This window comes from Peromyscus californicus, unplaced genomic scaffold (assembly GCF_007827085.1).
Source record: "Peromyscus californicus insignis strain IS unplaced genomic scaffold, ASM782708v3 Scaffold_11__1_contigs__length_118956290, whole genome shotgun sequence".
Lineage (NCBI taxonomy): Eukaryota > Metazoa > Chordata > Mammalia > Rodentia > Cricetidae > Peromyscus > Peromyscus californicus.
In genome coordinates this window covers 5,540,949-5,559,105 of record NW_026294402.1, presented here as the reverse complement: position 1 = coordinate 5,559,105, position 18,157 = coordinate 5,540,949, and the positions used below count along the sequence as shown (strand labels likewise).

General features: G+C 41.6%; 1 long non-coding RNA gene across 2 annotated transcripts in view; it reads left to right on the top strand.

The window, feature by feature from the left end:
* The window catches only part of LOC128119013 (uncharacterized), a 133,729-nt gene extending 116,800 nt beyond the window's left edge, over nt 1–16,929 (top strand). The window contains exons 6-7 of one of the 2 annotated variants that reach the window (XR_008221419.1): nt 870–2,051; nt 11,994–16,929. This is a non-coding gene — a long non-coding RNA (uncharacterized LOC128119013). Of the gene's footprint in view, nt 1–869; nt 2,052–11,993 lie in introns of those variants that run through there. The other variant, XR_008221418.1, reaches the window with a different exon arrangement.
* The last annotated feature ends 1,228 nt before the right edge of the window (nt 16,930–18,157 follow it).

The window sequence follows — 18,157 nt, the reverse complement described above, 5'->3', positions numbered from 1 at the left end:
TCTCCCCTGCATTCTAGGAATTATCTCAGAGTCCCACTGCACAGCTTAGTGCACTGACACCCAGTATCTAACTTTAGTACTTACTAGTATTGCTTCATGTGTTTTATCAAATATTTGGTTATTTCAGACAAGGAAGGGATTTTGTCCCTATCATTTCATCTAACCCAGAACTTAAAATCTCTTACACATTTTCAAAAATTAGGTCTTTAAAATAAAAATTTAGAAATGTGCCTCCTTTTCCCCCTTTGCTAATTGTATTCTCACACCATAAAACTATCTTCAGGCTTTTTTTTTTTCACATTGAAAAACGAGACACCGATATACTGTCCAGTATATAGTCCTACTGTGTGATACAATTTCTAGAAGGTAATAGTCACCCCATAAATATTTGATTTGAGTAAACGCAGAAAAGGACAAATAAATGAAATCCCAGATACACTCAGGGAGAAGATGAACACACAATGGTTCTAAATTTTGTTTTATGTAGCAAAATTATACAGAAGTGAGAAAACGAAGGCATGAAGGAAATACAAGGAAGACTTGGTTTCTGGGCAGGCGTAGAAAGGGAGCTAGTGCTTCTGTCTTTCCAGAAGACACAGCAAGCACCCAAGCTTCCGGTTGCCCTCCTCCCGGCTGTCTCGGAAGGGGAGGGGCCGTATGGATCTCCAAGTCCCTCCCTTTTCTTGTCAGTTCATTCTCTGTTCTTTCCCAGTGTCTCTCTGTCGCTCTCTTTGCTCACCTCCCTCTTCCCCCTCCCTGTCTCCCTTTTCTTCTACCTTCTTTCCTTCTTTCCCCCTTTTATGGCTAATATTACATGCACTATATTTTGGAGTCCAAAACTCAACAGCCAATTAATTGTGTTCTTATAGGATGACACAAACTAAGTAACTGGAAACTTGCCTGCGCTCCTTCCTGGGACCCTTTCTGCCTCTGCACTCCTGCTTCCCAGGGAGACCCCAGAGAATGGACAGTCCTGGGACTATGTGGAGAGCTTCCGATCTCATTCACTGCTGCTTCTCACAAAGGCATGATTTCCACTGTTTTTTCCTCAATTTGATGCTTGGAAAGATTGCTCTTATGCAAGATATCACTGGTTTATAAGCAATTTGAAATTTAAACACTGTACCTGTCATTTTTAAAAAATGTTAATTTTTCTGTGGATACAAACTTGGGCCTTATTGGAAAATAAATAAAGCTTAGGGGCAAATTCATAGCACAAAGTAATTATACGTAGGAAGTCTTGTGTCTGTTTTATTTCTCTCAGTTCATGGAGCAGTGTTCCCAGAAAACAAAACAAACCACAAAAAATCTCTGCCTTTTTGAAGTTAATTCTTCCATGAAAACCGTGATGGGTCAGGACACCCTTGTGTATTTTTGTACCTGCCCATCTTGATATATGTCTAAGATTTTCTCATGCTTTTAATTCTGTAAACATTCAATGCTGAGTGAATGCTTATTTTTGATACAATCAAACCCGTGGCACACCTGTCTCTGAGGATGAAGGGGCAGTGAGTCACCGAGAGGAGGAGGGTCACATTAACCCTTGGAAGACATGGGGGATAATTTATGAGCTTGTTTTTGAGGGCATAGAGTGAAAGCACTCAGGGTCTCCTGAACGAGGTCATCTCCTTGCTCTCACCACAGGTCCTATCTTGACTGGTGTCATGGGATTTAGGAAAGCAGTTTTAACAAGTTGTAAGAAATACCACTGCAGATGCCCATACTCAGCTGTCCCCAGCTGTCTGCAAATCAGCCCCGCTGAACACGGCTGTTCTGCATCATGTTGGAAATGCATCTTTTTCTCTGACGTAGATACAGCCTGCATCTGGGACACAAATCTGAGGAATAAAAGAACCAGCGGTTCTTTCTCTGTTGATCTTCACTCCAAGCAGGACCTTTCTGTCGGTGTTCTTTGTCTAACTGTACACAGAAGCGGGAAAAAGGGCATAAAATGGAATGCTAAAAGCCAGCCCTCTGATGGACCAGGGCAAAGAGAACACGGTGTCAGGGTGGCATCTCATAATGTAAGGAAAAGCAATTTGCTGATCTAGGTGAGTGCTTTATCCTCTGCGCGTGTGTAACCTGAAGAAGGTAAATTACTTTTTCCTGGTACCACTTGGTAGCCAAGAGGAGGCAATTTACCTCATAATGTCAAGACACCCTGCTGCCTCGAAAGTGGTCATATCCTGAGCTTGCTACAGGAGAGCACTCGGCTCACAGTCAAGCTGACCTTCATAAATCTCTCAGTCCCAGGCTGAGATACTACAGAAAATACACATGGGACGTGCAGATGAGCAGGGGTGTGTGTGTGTGAGAGAGAGAGAGAGAGAGAGAAAGAGAGAGAGAGACAGAGACAGAGACAGAGACAGAGAGAGGGAGGGGAGGGGGGAGAGAAAGGGAGAGAGTAGGATTTTGGGGGTTGTGGGTTTTCTTTGTTGTTGTTTGTTTGTTTTTTGTTTTGCTCCTTCATTCACTGTGATTTGAGTGCATGGTTCCCTTGGAAACAGTGGCTTTTCAAAATTCTAAACTGGTGAAAAAGGAAGTTTCCTCACTGTGATTCCATCTTATCTCACACATGCCCAGCAGTTGAATGCTCTAGGAATGACTTCCTCATCGGTGTTTTAAGGCCCCCACATGTAGGAAAGGGAGGAGTTAATTGCAAACCCTGTAGCAAACCTGCCTCTTAGCAAACATTTCAACTCTGTAAATCGGCTGTAACAAGAGAGCACTGGAAAAAGAATGGCCTTTTTGAACCCCTCCCCCATCTAAAAATAAATATTTTTTCCTTCTATTGAAACAGATTTTTTCTCATATAATACATTCTGATTACAGTTTCCCCCCTCTACTTCTTCCAGTTCCTCCCCACCTCCCCTCCATCCAGAGCCACACACAGGCTTCTAAGTGATTATAATAAAATTATATAAAACAAAAACTAACTCTTCGTAATAAGACAAAACAAACAGAAGGAGAAGAACCCAAGAAAAAGCACAAGAGCCAGGCGGTGGTGGTGCACGCCTTTAACTTGTTCACACACTCAGGAATCTCATAAAAACACTGAATTGAAAACCATAATAATACACAAAGGACCTGTAGGGTAAAAAGAAGGAAGAAAAAAAATACAAATAAAATAAAATAGAAAATAAGATTAAATAAAGTGTTTTTGTTTTTGAAACAGGGTTTCTAGAGCCAGTGTAGCCCAGTCTGTCCTGGAATGAACTGTGTAGACCAGGCTAGCCTCAAACTCAGAGACCCGCCCTCCTCTGCCTCCTGAGTGCTGGGATTAAAGGTATGCACCACCACTTCCTGGTTTTTGTGTATATATGGTAGATAGATAGATAGATAGATAGATAGATAGATAGATAGATAGAGATATTGGTTTTAAGATGAAAACTTTAAATAAAAAAAAGAAAATCCCTTACATGACATTATGAGACTAGAAACCTCCAAAGGTGCCATTGAGATCATTTTCTGTTGGACATCTACTGCTGGGTATGCTGCCTACACTGTTTCCCCAGTGAGACTTGCTGGGAGAAAACTAAATTTCTATTTGCAAGTGGTTATCAACTGGAGATAGCTTCTGGGTTAGGGGTTGAGACATGTGTCCAGTTCTTCAGCTCTAGGGTGCATGCAGGCCCTGTGCATGCTGCCTCAGTCTCTGTGGGTTCGTGTGTGCATCAGTCTTGTTGATTTAGAGGACCTTGTTTTCTTGGCGTCTTCCATCCTCTCTGGCTCTTACTCTTCCACTGGGTTTCCTGAGTCCTGAGGTGGGGATCGATGGGGACATTCTGTTTAGAGCTGATGTTCCAAGGTCTCTTACTCTGTATATTGTCTGTGAGTCTCTATATTTGTTTCCATCTGCTGCAGGAGGAAGCTTCTCAGATGATGATGAGCAAGGCACTCATCTATGAGTGTAGCAGGATGCCATTAGGAGTCATTTTATTGCTACATTTTAGTTTGATTTGGTTTAATGTTAGTATTTGGTTTTACCTTAGGCTATCTGCCCTCAGGTTCTTGGTCACCCAAGCAGTGTCATGTATGGGTTCCATCTTGTGGAGTGGACCTTAAGTTAAATCAGATATTGGTTTGTTACTCCCACAAGCTTTGTGTATTAATTACACTAGTATGTCTTGCAGACAGGACACCATCATAGATCAAAGGTTTTACGGAGGATTTGTGCTTATTTATCTCCTTTGGTGGTGTGCAGTGAACTCCTTTATAACAAGGAAAATTCTTGTGCTGAGAAAGTATTGCTTTTGTTGCACCAACTGAGACAACTCAAGGGAAAACAGCTCCCCAGCGCTAGGCTTCAGCTGGGCCATCTGTGAGCAAATGGTCCCTCTGAGTAAAGCTCCTCAGCCGTGTGTGTAAAGCTCAGTCTTGACACATGTGCCTTTGATAGATCGACAAGACTCCACAACTGTTGCTCCCAATGATACCGATAAACACCCAGAAGGATGTTATAATGCACTTAAGTGGAAAGTTGTAGTATCTATTTATTCATTCATTTGTTCATTTAGTGAGTATTTGTTAGAAACCCAGTGCATGACGGATATTGTGCTTGATGCTTAGCCTGAAACATAAGCAACAGAAATGCAATCCTAGTGCTGACATCCTGGGTAGGTGTGTGGGCTTTAAGTGGGAAATCTTAAAAGTCACCAGCATTACGGAAACATCTATGAAGAAGAAAAGTGGAAAGTGCTTGAGGAGTTCATACAGGGGAATGAGCTCATCAGGGAGTAGGGTAACCATAAAAATTTCTCTTCTAAAACTGAGAACCAGAGAAAGGGCAGGAAGAATAGGATGAATTGGGAAATGAGAACATCTAGAAGAGAAATTAACTTGGCTAGAGGTTCTAAGCATGGAACAGCTCGAAGCAGTTGTTCAAAAGGAGACAGGTTGGAACTGGAGAATCGATGCCTCCACCAGTGAAAGGGCAAATCAGTAGCCTAGAGTGGCGGTCACAGTGCTTTCCTGAAACCTAGCTCAGGCACAATGGCCGGATCTACGAGCTCCGGGTCCCTTGAGAGACTGTTTCAAAAACAGAAGGTGGAGATAGAGTAAGACATCTGATATGACACTCAGGCCTCTTCATGAATGCATGTATGTACACACACACTTGTGCATATACACACACGTACAGAGGAGACATGATAGAGGAAGATCAAGGAAGAGAAGAATGACTCACAATAAAGTTCTTGATCTGTGTGTTTAATAAACATGTATTACACTTACTCTGTGCCAGGACAGCTGTATTTGCAGATATTAAATAATTTAATCTTTATAATAATCCTGTAGGTTGTATATTATTATTATCCTTATCTTATAGATTTGGAAATTAAGAAACAGAATTTTATAATGAGACAACAGAACTGAAAAGTCATGCAAGATACTGGAAGTTTTGTCAGAAGAGCATGGGAAGTTAAGGATGGTCTAGAGTAGTTAGTAATTTTGTCATCATTTAGCTAAATATCTCAGATCAGTGTCTGAAGAAGGAGACTAGATGCTAAGGGGGGTGTAGCAAGAATTGGGGAGAAATATCAGTGAGGAGTCACCTCTGGGTACTACCCCAGAAGGAGAGAGCTGCCAAAAGGAACAGGAAAGGCGAAATTAAGAAACATCTTGAGGGTCAGTGAGATGGTTCAGTGGGTAAAGGAGCTTGCTACCAAGCCTGGTGACCTGAGTTCAATCCCTGGAACTCACATGCTGAAGGAAGAAAACCTGCTCCTGAGAGTTGTCCTCAGGCCTTCCACCTGCACCTTAGCATGCACACACATGCACACACACACACACACACACACACACACACACACACACACACCATGACACACAGACACATGGAAATACATATACACACACATGCACATGCACTCACACATACACAGACTGTGGTGTTTTGAATAAAAATGGCTCCCATAGGCCCAGAGGGAGTGACACTATTAGGGGTGTGGCCTTGTTGGAGGAAGTGTGTCACAGAAGATAGACTTTTGCTGTGGATATTTCTCTGTATGCTTTGAATGTATTGCTCTGATTGGTTAATAAATAAAATGCTGATTGGCCAGTAGCCAGGCAGGAAGTATAGGCGGGATAAGCAGACAAGGAGAATTCTGAGAAGAGGAAGGCTGAGTCAGGAGTCACCAGCCAGACACAGGAAGCAACATGTGAAAGCAGAACTGAGAAAAGGTACCAAGTCATGTGGCTAAACATAAATAAGAATTATGGGTTAGTTTAAATATAAGAGCTAGTCAATAGTTAGCCTGAGCTAATGGCCAAGCAGTTTTAATTAATATAAGCCTCTGTATGTTTACTTGGGTCCAAGTGGCTGCAGGGCAATGGGAGTCAGGCAGGACCAGGAAAACTTCAGCTACAGACTTTGAGGCCTTAGACGCTCAAGCCAGGCCCAGTGTCTCTCTCTTCTTGCTGCCTGTGGATCCAGATGTAGAACTCTCAGCTACTTCTCCAGCACCATGTCTGCCTGCATGCCACCATGCTTCCCACCATGATGACAATGGACTAAACATCTGAACTGTAAGCCACCCCAATTATCAAGAGTTGCCATGGTCATGGTATCTATTAATAGCAATAGAAACCCTAAGACACACACACATGCACACACACACACACACACACACACACACACACACACACACAAACAGGCACAAACATATATACACATACATACATAAACAAATACACAATATAACATACACAATACATACATATGCACACATGCATACGGACACAGGGACACATGGACACATACATCACAAATGCATATACACACAGGTATACACATGTCCCACATACATATCCCAAATAGATAAAGGTAATAATAATGAATTTCATTAAAAGGAATATCTTGGGATTTGAAGATATTTCCTTCTTTTTCCCCCAAACAGCATCTAGTCTATCTCCAAGTCATGCACGGGGCTAATTTCATGGTATCTGTCATTAAGAGTTAGGCAAGGAACTGTTCACTACATTAGGGTATGGCACAATGATGCATAGATAGTGGACACCAGAGAAACAGTCTCTCAGCAACAACACATCTGAAGTTCTTAGGATATAGTAACTGGGATAATAAATAGATATCTGGATGTGAGAGTATGAAATCAGAAGCAACCAGAAAACACATCTAAGTTTGGAAGCCATTGATATTTACTTATTAAAATTTAGGGACTCTTCTCTGAGAAGCCCATACCTGTATTCACAGGTATGTCTTACTTTTTCCTAAATGTCTTTCTCTAAATCCTAATATTTAAAATCTATATGAAAATCTCTTTATAAACTCCAACTGTACTTGAAAAAAACCTTTATTTTTCAGACTTTTGCAAATACAAGTAAATATAACATTTAAGAAGTACTAAAGGTGTGATGGTGCACACATTTAATCCCAGCACTCAGGAGGCAGAGGCAGGTAGATTTTTTGTGAGTTTGAGGCGGCCAGGCTGGTCTACAGAGGGAGTTCAAGGACAGCCAGTCTCGAAACTCCCCCAACCAAAAAATGTACTAAAAGTACTAATACAGTATAGGCTCTACAGGGACACAATACAGCTGACAGCATTGGGGGATTAATGGGGAATTAGTTCAGAGGGAGAGTTCTAGAATGAAGTAAGGATAGAGAAATGTGAGGCCATGACCAAGACACCTCATTGTCAATGTCTGGTCTTTTTGTGATAGTTGTTGGCAGCTTATGCTCTTAATCGCCCAATATTTGAATAAAACTTTAGGAGGCCTTTCCTTTATCCTTGCATTGACTCTTTGGGACTTTAACATCTAGCACCCCACAACCCATTCTAAGATCATGTTGCGGTCCGAAAGACAGTGGCACCATAGGTCATATATTTGAGTGCTTGGTCCCCAGCTGGTAGAACTATCTGGGAAGATTCAGGAGGTGGGACTTGTTGGAAGAGGTGTGTCACTGAGGATGAGCTTTGAACTTCCAAAAGCCCACACCATTCTCAGTTAGCTCTCTCTCTTCTCTCTGCCTCATGCTGGTAGATCAGATGTAAGCTCTTAGCTACTGCTCAAGTGCCACGCTCTCTGCCATGATGGCTGTAGACTCTAAAGCTCTGGAATTGTAAACCCTAACAAATTCTTTCTTCTATGAGTTGCCTTGGTCTTAGTATCTTAGCACAGCAATAGAAAAGTAACCAAGGCAGCATCCTTTCACAGAGATACCAGGAAAGATGGTATGTGGTTCCCCTTGTCTATTGTACATGAGGCATGCTTTTTCTGGGACAAATCCTGTCTTGGAGAATAGCTTGAGGCTTCCTCTACTACGTGCCAGGCTGCAGAATGGAGCACCAGATGACTAGAAAAAGCATTTCCACTTAAATCTCTTTGAAATGAGCTGCTCTTTCTCTCTCTCAATTTCTGGCATCTAATAGTATTTTTGGAGGGAAGGAAGGAAGGAAGGAAGGAAGGAAGGAAGGAAGGAAGGAAGAGTGGACAAGCCTTGGAAGCCACTATCCCAGCCTACAAGTTTATAAATTTCTTTTCTGTTTATTCGCTCCTGATAATTTTGGCTTTCCCTAAATATATGTTGTCTCAGTCTTTCTTTTCATTTTCTCCTCTTGGTTTATTAAGAGATATAAAACATTTTCCTGGCAATAAAAGTAAAGAAATCTGTGAAAAATATGTTTGTACCTGTATATGTGTGTGTGTGTGTGTGTGTGTGTGACTCTGTATGAATTAATAAATATCTCCATTTAACCATTTCACATGTATACATATTTTAACATGTGAGCCATCTCACCAGCCTAGACTTATAATTTTCAAAAGATATATTATTTTAAAAGTATCAGTTAAGGAAGAAAATATCCATGACCTAAATAGCAGTAATAATAATATCATGTGGGCTAAGGTTGGTGGGAGGGTTTGTCTATCATGCATAAGGTTCCCAGAAAAACAAAAGACAGCATAATCTATTCTATAAAAGCTATGATCTGTGCTTGCAAAACATCCAGGCAAAACTGGGCTGGTAGAGAAAATGACCTGTAGCAGGGATCTTAAAAGTTCTTATTAATAAAATCAAACCTGAGCCAGGTATTGGGTTGAACACTAGAAGATCAGAGAGAAAGAACAAGCCACAGCTAACCTCACCTGGCCAACTTCTCAGCTGGTCTTGTTTCCTCCAACTGGAAGCTTCTGTGTCCTCATTCCAATGGCTGTCAGCTGAACTGCTGCTTGAAAGGCTGAACGCTTAACCAGCCAAATGCTTAACCAGCCAAATGCTTAACCAGCCAAATACTTAACCAGCCAAATGCTTCTAGTTTCTGGTCCTCGCACCTTATATACCTTTCTGTTTTCTACTACCACTCCCTGGGATTAAAGGCTCGCTTTCTGGGATTAAAGGCATGATGAGTCACCATGCCTGGCTGTATCCTTGAACATATGGATTTCTGCCTCTGGAATGCTAGGATTAAAGGTGTGTGCTACCACTGCCTATCCTTTATGTTTAATATTGTGGCTGCTCTGTCTCTGACCCCAGATAAGTTTATTAGCATGCACAATATTTGGGGGAATACAATACCACAATGACCTCAGGAAAGATGTTCACTGGTGGCCAGAAGAAGCTCTAAGAAGTCAGAAAACATAACCTGGATGTGACGTGAGAGCCTGGGCAGCACAGCTTTGACCTTAGGTAGAAACTGTGTGCCTCTGAAAGGCAGCTTCTTGAAATCATATTCAGCGTGAATCCAGGAATGCTGGCATGTCTGGGGCAGAACCAAGAGGCACTCGAGATAGTTTAGAGGGCATCTACTCATTGTTTAAAATGACAAAACAAACACTTAATGCTCATAAAATGATAAAGAAGAAGCTAAAACCTTTCTTTGAGGTCACATCCAAAGGTGAATTCTTCTAGACATCTTCATTTGTTCCTCTCCTGAGATGTAAGGGGGAGTATAAGGTGGGATTGACCGCTTTGGAGAAAGCAGAGAAGGTAGTTAAGATAGATGTGGAAACTGGGTCCAAGGATAACACAAAGGTCTTTTAGAAACACACTATCGTTTGGAAGCATGCTATCTCTGTCCCATGAGTCCTATTAATTAGTTATAGGCCCAAGGGCAGAGATGTACCGTTTCACTTTTCACCTCTCCAGAGCTTTAATGGTGGCTGGCATCCAGCACATGCTGAATAAATGTTTGTTGAATGATCAGAGGCAGCAAAGAGATGGAAAAAACAGAAACATAGACTAGAAACAAGAATGTAGTAAAATTCTACATAATATGCAAATGGCTTGGGGATTTGGAAAGGGTGAAGAGGGGCAGAGGGCAAACCCATGCCTGAGTTTGTAAATGTGACCTGTACAGAGTGTATCTATCCTGCACTTCAGCAGATGTCTTAGAGCTGAAGAGGGAGAGGCAGGCTGGAGTGAACTGGGACTCACACCGTGAACAACTCTGCTTATTAAAAGGTCTTAGGAAAGTGTTCAAATGTCAAGGTGCTTGATGTATTCCAGAAGATAGCAGTGGCAGACTTAGGAAAATGACAAAACACTAAAACTCGTTTTATCTAATCTTAAATATAATTCTGGACTGTTGGAATTCTGCATATTATGGGCTAGGTTCCAAATCTGACTAGAGAAAAGCAGACTACCCTGGCCCCACCACTCATCAGTCACGGCTTCCTGTGAGTTAAAGTGGAGACTAGGTGAGCCTCGATTTCTTTATCTGTAAAATTTCAGCACTCTTCGTACCACTCTCCTAAGAATTCTGTGAAGATTAAATCCTTTACACCTTTAAACACTCCAGCCACACAGCGAGCACTCTATATTAATTATATTACTGCTAACACTCCAGCCACACAGAAAATTCTATATTAATTATATTACTGCTAACAAGAAGGAAGGGTTGTGAGCATAGGACATGTTCACTGAGAGTAAACATACTTTACAAATTCATTTTCCTTTCATTTTGATTTTTGTGTATGTATGTATGCCTGTATGAGTTTATGTTCACAACCTGTACAGGCAGTGACCATGGAGTCTAGAAGAGGCCATCAGATTCCCTGGAACTGGAAAAACAATGTTTGTGAGGGGCTTTGTCGTGGAAACTGAACCTGGGTCCTCTGCAAAAGCGGCAAGTGTTCTTAACCACCGAGTCATCTCTACAGGCCCCACTTTAAAAAAAAAAGATTTTGAATTGTTTATTCAAGGGCACGTTTGAAGGGTGGTAAAGATATTTCATAAAGTCCACAGTTCTGCTCCTGAGGATGATGACGACATACTGCCCGGAATCGGTCAAACTGGGAGGAACCTGGACACTTTCTACCCTCAAAAGCCTATGCTAAAAGTATTTACAGCTAAGATTTTTACTTATTAGAAACAACTGTACTACAAAGACACAGTCTCTAAAAATATCGTTTTAGGGGAAAGTGAAGGAACGTTTTATCCAAACACTTATCTTATAGCTGAAATCGAAACTGAGAGAGATTCAGTGAATGGAGCAAAACCATGAGCAGGTCTATCAGCTAAGATGCAGACTCACATTTCGGGGGCACCAGATGTGCTTGAAACCACCTTCTGACAGAGTGGTATCAAACCATAGCATTTATTCCTTTTCCTAGAGACTAGTCTAGAAGGCTACTTCTTCACGCTGTTCCTACTTCTTTCCTGGCCATCATAGTGCAGGTGGGGAAGTGACTGATCCTAGTCCAGTTGTCTCACCCTCTGTCCACCCGGAGCCCAGTGTTCGCAGGGGTTTAGGCAGTTTCTATGAAGCTTAAATTGGGGTTAGAGCAAATGTATTTCTTTAAGATGACAAAGCACAAACCAGACTGCCTGGGCTGTAAGTCTAAATTTGTCTGTATAGTTTTGGTGGTGTTCTTTTAGCTGAAATGCCTATGGATTATGCAAGAGTTCTTTGATTTGATTTGCTCTGCCTCCTGACATTTCAACTGTGATGAGTTCCTGAGGTGTCCACATGGCTATGCCCCTCTCTTGTAGAGTCCTGTTTGTTATGTGTAACTGTTCTTTCCCTGTCCATACTTAGTGAGATCTTATCCACTTCACACCACTGGCTGCTCACCTGTCAGCTTCTAAAGTGCCATGGCTTCTGACAGACACAGAGTGTGAGTCTGCTGAAGAGGAGAGAGATTCCAGCCAGTGCTGCTGTCTGAGGAGACCTACGACACGAAGAGGACCATGGAGAAGTGAGCTAGCTCCAACACTGGATGACACCTTTCCTTCTAATTTTCAAAGCATGAGCTTCACTACAAACTGAATCCTTTTCTTCTAAAATGTCAGTTCTACTATGAGGAATTTAGTCAAAAAAGTGTCAGCACACCATGCAAAGTACAACACTGTGGCCTTCCAAGTTAAGAGTATCTTATCCTTCTCACAGACTAAAGCATATTTGTAAGTTTCTTTACATTAACTGCCACTGGGGAGATGGCTCAGTGGTGGTGGGGGCTCTTGCAGAGGACCAGGTTCAATTCCCAGCACCACACAGCAGCTTACAACTATCCATAACTCAAGTTCCAATGACCTCTTTTGGCCTCTGTGGGCACCAGTCATGAACCTGGTGTACAGACATACATGCAGGCAAAACAAACACATAAAATAAAATTAATGAATCTACATTAACTGCCAATCAATGGCCCCAGGCTCAAACTGTTTTTCTCCCATCTCTTGCATGCAGTTCTGGACTGAAGGTAATCATAAAAGTCTTTTTTTTTCTTGGCTCACGCCCACCACAGGATATCAGCTGTAACAGCTCTGGGAACATTTATGTCAATTATGCTCTAGGCACCGCATCACTGATCTCTAACTCACAACGTCCAAGACAGACTTCTGACCCAGAGAAGATGACAACATTTCTGTGGTCTTGAAGTTTTGTGAGATCCAGCTGAAAAGAACATTAACAAGAGATGAAGTCAGGCAAAGCTTTGTAAGCCAACCAAGGGCTCCAGTGCGCTGTGACATGTGACATACCCAGGCCACAGGGGAGCTGTTCCAGGTAAGGGGAGAAGCCTATGTGGCAGGACAGAGAGAGGGCTCTCCACAGGAGAGGCGAGTGAGTCCAGTGTAGAGGAAACTGAGGGCCTTATTGAGAATGAACACGAAGAGTAGGTAGAAAAGTTGGGCTCCAGAGCCTAGTCTCAATTGGCACAGCATCGCCCAACACCTGAGAAGGTGTGGGACTCTTTCTGTACTGCCTGAGCATTTTGCTTCAGGCATTAGAAAGTGGATGTGGCACAGCTTATGTCTCTAAGCGCACACAGTCTGACGATATCAATGAAAGATCTTAGCAAATGTGGTGTGAGTGCCCCCACCCTAACACCACTTTAGAACAGTGCCAGGGAACAGCCTGGCAGAGTCTAGGGATGAAGAACAGCCGCCTACCTGCAAAAAATATTGCCCAGTCTCTATATTTTACAGAAATCCTTAGTAGGAATTACATGATAAATAATAAATCTTCCAGTTCACTAGCATTCTTACACACTCACTTGTTTTTAATTTAAAATTATATCATGTTATGTGTCAGACAGAATTCTAGGTTCTGCAGGTTAACAAACATCTGAGAAGCCTCTATGTTTCTCCTGCATTTATAATCGATCACAAGGGGCTGGCGAGGCTCAGTGTGCCACGAGGCTCTGTGAGGGATAGCAACACTGGTCAATAGGCCAGGCTGGGAAGAGATTCTCAACTGACGGTAGTCTAGAGTTCCCTAGAAAAACAGCCCAGACCTAGCGTGCAAACTTTGAAGAGGAGAAAAGAGCAGGTACATTTGATGAATTCTGAGATTATTGAAACGTGAATGAATGTGCTGTTCTTGCCTTGGCCATGAAGTCTATCCCTTGTAGTAATATTTTCGTAGAAAACAAAATACTAATCCAACCAAAGCTTGGTACTATAGCCAGTCACATACTGTGTAGCAGAATTATTAAAAGTCCCCTTTTAACATTTTATGAGCACAGATCCCTTAGAAGTAGAGCCTGAGGCAGGAATTAGAAAACACGTGACTCATTCATGGAGAGTTCTCCAGAAGTCGTAAAGAGAAAACGGGATAACACAGCAGATGCTGCTAAGCAATGACGGGGATTTAAGTGAAAATTAAGCCTTGACTCCATGCACTCAAGAGGAGAGCTAGAGCAGAAATCATAAGAGGATCCTTCCTTCTTCCTGTGACTCCATTATTTTAGCCACACATTGGCATCCAGAGCTAAGTGATGCAAATGCAGCATCTTGAGAAAGTCAAGAGGAACAGAAAGTGTAAATGTGTATGCTGATGTTTTTGTCAGTATTGATGGGGTTCTGTGCGTGCGTGCGTGCGTGCGTGCGTGCGTGTGTGTGTGTGTGTGTGTGTGTGTGTGTGTGTGTGTGATGAAGAAGTTAGGCAAGCATCCTGCTGTCCCAAGGATGAATTCTGTAAATCAGGGTTTCTCAGATGGAGGTCTGAAATGTGGGCTGCTATGTGTCAGAAGGCCTGACAGCATGTGTTGGCCTTTCATTTGTCCAAAGTGAATCACAGATTCCTGAAAGAATCATAAACTCGGTTTGCAGTTGTCTGGAGGTTAGGTCAAAGGACAGTGTTTTTCTGTCCTGAGACTGGGGTTGGAATGACATACTCCTACAGTGAATTTTGTGGGGTCATAAAAACAAAGAAGTGGCCTGGAACCCTCCTCTGCACATCTCCTGCATCTGTCACTCCCTCCTAAATCTGATCTTTCAGAACAAAATCACTTTATGTATTACAAGATTTGAATTTTCATATGTATGTTGTTTCCTAAACATGCCAGTTTGAAGTCCTTTTAATAGTTTAGTACAATGTGCAATATAAGGACATGCTGGTATTTCTCTTTAGAGTTGGTGTTCTTTTTGTGACCTTAATAACATGTCTTCTCTTATGGATGGTAAGTAGAGAATTTAATTATCCACTGCTCTTACAAGACAACGATGGCTAATGTTTCATGATTTGAGGAGTATGAGGTCACATGCCATATGTTTATAAACCACTTTTGTGTTTCCAATATTGTTCTTGACCCTGTTGGACGTTGTGAAGAGAAAGTAGAAATGATTCCCTCTTCTGTGAATAACAAAGTAGTGGAAATAAGTAAAAGAAAGACAAGTTAAAATGTCCCACATTCAATGATAAAGTCACCACATTCACAGGCAGTGTGCTGATGAATGACCTCAGGAGACTCTTGAACATCCTTATGGGGCAAACAATATTTAATTGTCAGAAGAGTGTGGCTAAACACATGTACTTGGTTATTTTAATACAACTTTGCCACTTGGAGTTTATATAAAAATGACTCATAACATTCAAGGGTGCTGAAGCTCTTCTGGAATGAACAGATGTGGCAAAAAGATCTGTGCAGTGTGAGCCTGATGCTTGCTTTCAGGCTTGCCAAGCATGGGTGGGTGCTGTGGTTATCCATAAGCTTTGAAAATGTTTTAAGCTCTCACCCTAGAAATTTGTGTATTAATTTTTTGATCCAAGGATTATAGTTTTTTTTTCAGAAAACTGTATTGATGTTTCTAATTTTAGATATACCTAATAAATATCACCCAGAGATTTATTTCAAAGCTAATGCATACCAGCTCTATCATACACCACAAAGATTGTATCCCAAGCCAAGTTCCTGACTCTCAGCCATCCACAGATTTCAGTAATCAATTACTCAATATATGCCGTATTAATGTGGTACACTTCCATGGAATCTTGCCTATAGGCAAGGCGAGAGCAATCTATCAGTAATCCATCCTCTAAACCATTTCCAAAGCACCCAGTGATTAGCCCAGAAATATACCCATCCTGAAGTTTTCTGGGAACCCCAGTGAATCCGTCCAAACCTCATGTCTTCATTTCCCGAAGGAAAACAACCACATTATTTACAGTATCTATCTGTGGGGTTTGTGTAGGAGACCCAGACAACTGCTGGTGAGTCTGACAATTTCCTGGGATAAAATCTAACTCAGAGCTCCCTCATGGATACCAGAGGGACACAAATGGTTATGGCCACTGTTTCACAAGAAACGCCAAACTACATCCACAAAAAAAAAAAAAAAAATGCAGTAAATGAAATTAATATTTAAAAAAAAACTACAAGAAAACATTTGCAATACAAAAAGGCAAAGAATGATTATCTTAGTGATTATCATAATATATCAAAGTCTTCTGCATGAGGGAAAGAACTAATATCTTAGTGGAGACTTAGAAAACGTGTGGGAACAAGCAGCACACAGACAGAGTGACTAAGACCAAGATAGTGGACCATGACATCTGGGGTGCTGTCTAGTCACTGACCTTTAGCTTTTCTTCAGCTTGGAATACTACTGATTACAGACACGCACATCATGACAGAATTTCCTTCAGGTCTCAGCTCTAATGTCTCCTGGTCAGGATGCTCCCCATAGTCATTCTATGTAAGCTAAAGTCTCCTATGTGGCTATCTTCATTTCACGGCATCAGTACCTCACCTGTGTTTGTTTATAACATATCCTCTACTGTCCTTGGCTAGAGCATAGATTGCATGAGGGTAGGGACCATGACTGTTGTAGTTGGTAGTGCCATCAGCACTTAAATGAGGCCTTTCATACTAGAAGTTTTCAGAAAAATCTGTTGAGAGGCTTATTGCCCTTGCAGAGGGCCTGCGTTGGGTTCCTAGCACCCATACCAGGCTGCTCACAACTGCATGTAAATCCATTCCAGGATGTATGATGCACTTTCCTGTCATCCGTGGACATTGCACACACACACACACACACACACACACACACACACACACACACACACACACACACAGGCATCAAGAACTTAGACACGGATTGATGCCGGGCGGTGGTGGCGCACGCCTTTAATCCCAGCACTCGGGAGGCAGAGCCAGGCGGATCTCTGTGAGTTCGAGGCCAGCCTGGGCTACCAAGTGAGTTCCAGGAAAAGGCGCAAAACTACACAGAGAAACCCTGTCTCGAAAAACCAAAAAAAAAAAAAAAAAAAAAAGAACTTAGACACGGATTGAATGTATACCAATGAAAACAGAGTAAAATGACCACAGCCACTTGGTGATGAGCCATGAAGCTATTCACACAGCAAGGCAAATCTGCATTAATAATAGAAGTCCTCAAAGAGAAACAAAATATCATAAAATGCAGAACAATTTTGGTCCTGGAAATGTTTTATGGTTATATATGATATCTGCATACTTTGCACAAGAGAAACAAAGAAATGAGGTACAATTATCTTTTATAGCATTTCCTGTGGGGGAAGGAAGGGACACAGAGGGAAAGATGTCTTTGAAACTGTTTATACACTTGTGTGTGCGTGTGTGTGTTTTGTCTGTGTGTGAACCACATGAGTACTGGTGCCCAAAGAGGCCACAACAGGACTTCAGATCTCCTGGAACTGGAGTCACAGGTGGTTGTGAGCTGCTTGATGGAGGTGCTGGGAACCAAACCAGGGTCCTCTGGAAGAGCAGAAAGGATTCTCAACTTCTTCTTCTTCTACTTCTTCTTCTTCTTCTTCTTCTTCTTCTTCTTCTTCTTCTTCTTCTTCTTCTTCTTCTTCTTTTGGTTTTTTAAGACAGGGTTTCTCTGTGTAGCTTTACGCCTTTCCTGGATCTCGCTCTGTAGACCAGGCTAGCCCCAAACTTACAGAGATCCACCTGCCTCTGCCTCCTGAGTGCTGGGATTAAAGGAGTGTGCTACCACCGCCTGATGGGTTCTCAACTTCTAAACCACTTCTTCCGTCCTCACTTGCTTAGTTTTTTAATCACAGTTAGAATGTATGCATTGCTTGAGGCATGAGGTAAAGGAGAAATTTGATCAAGTGAATTCATATAAAATATCAAGAATAATAAAGAATGGATGATGACTTCTACGGTTTGTATTACCATATCTTCAGGACATATAACAAAGAAGAAAGGATCAGTTCAGCTGTGTGAGTTTATTTTTATCACTGTCAATACTTACCAACAAGCTTGCATTTTAAATTTAATATTAATAATGGCTTTAATGTAGTTTCTGGTTTTGCATTTTTTGTTATACTTCACCTGACAGAATGACCAATTGTTTTGTTGTTTTGTTAGTGTTGTGAATAATTAATTATGTTAAGCATTTTGAGACAGAATACTATATTTGTGAATATAATTTTATGGCTTTTTTTCATTTAGTGGATACCTTTCAGTATGGAAATTTATGAAAATTGCTTTC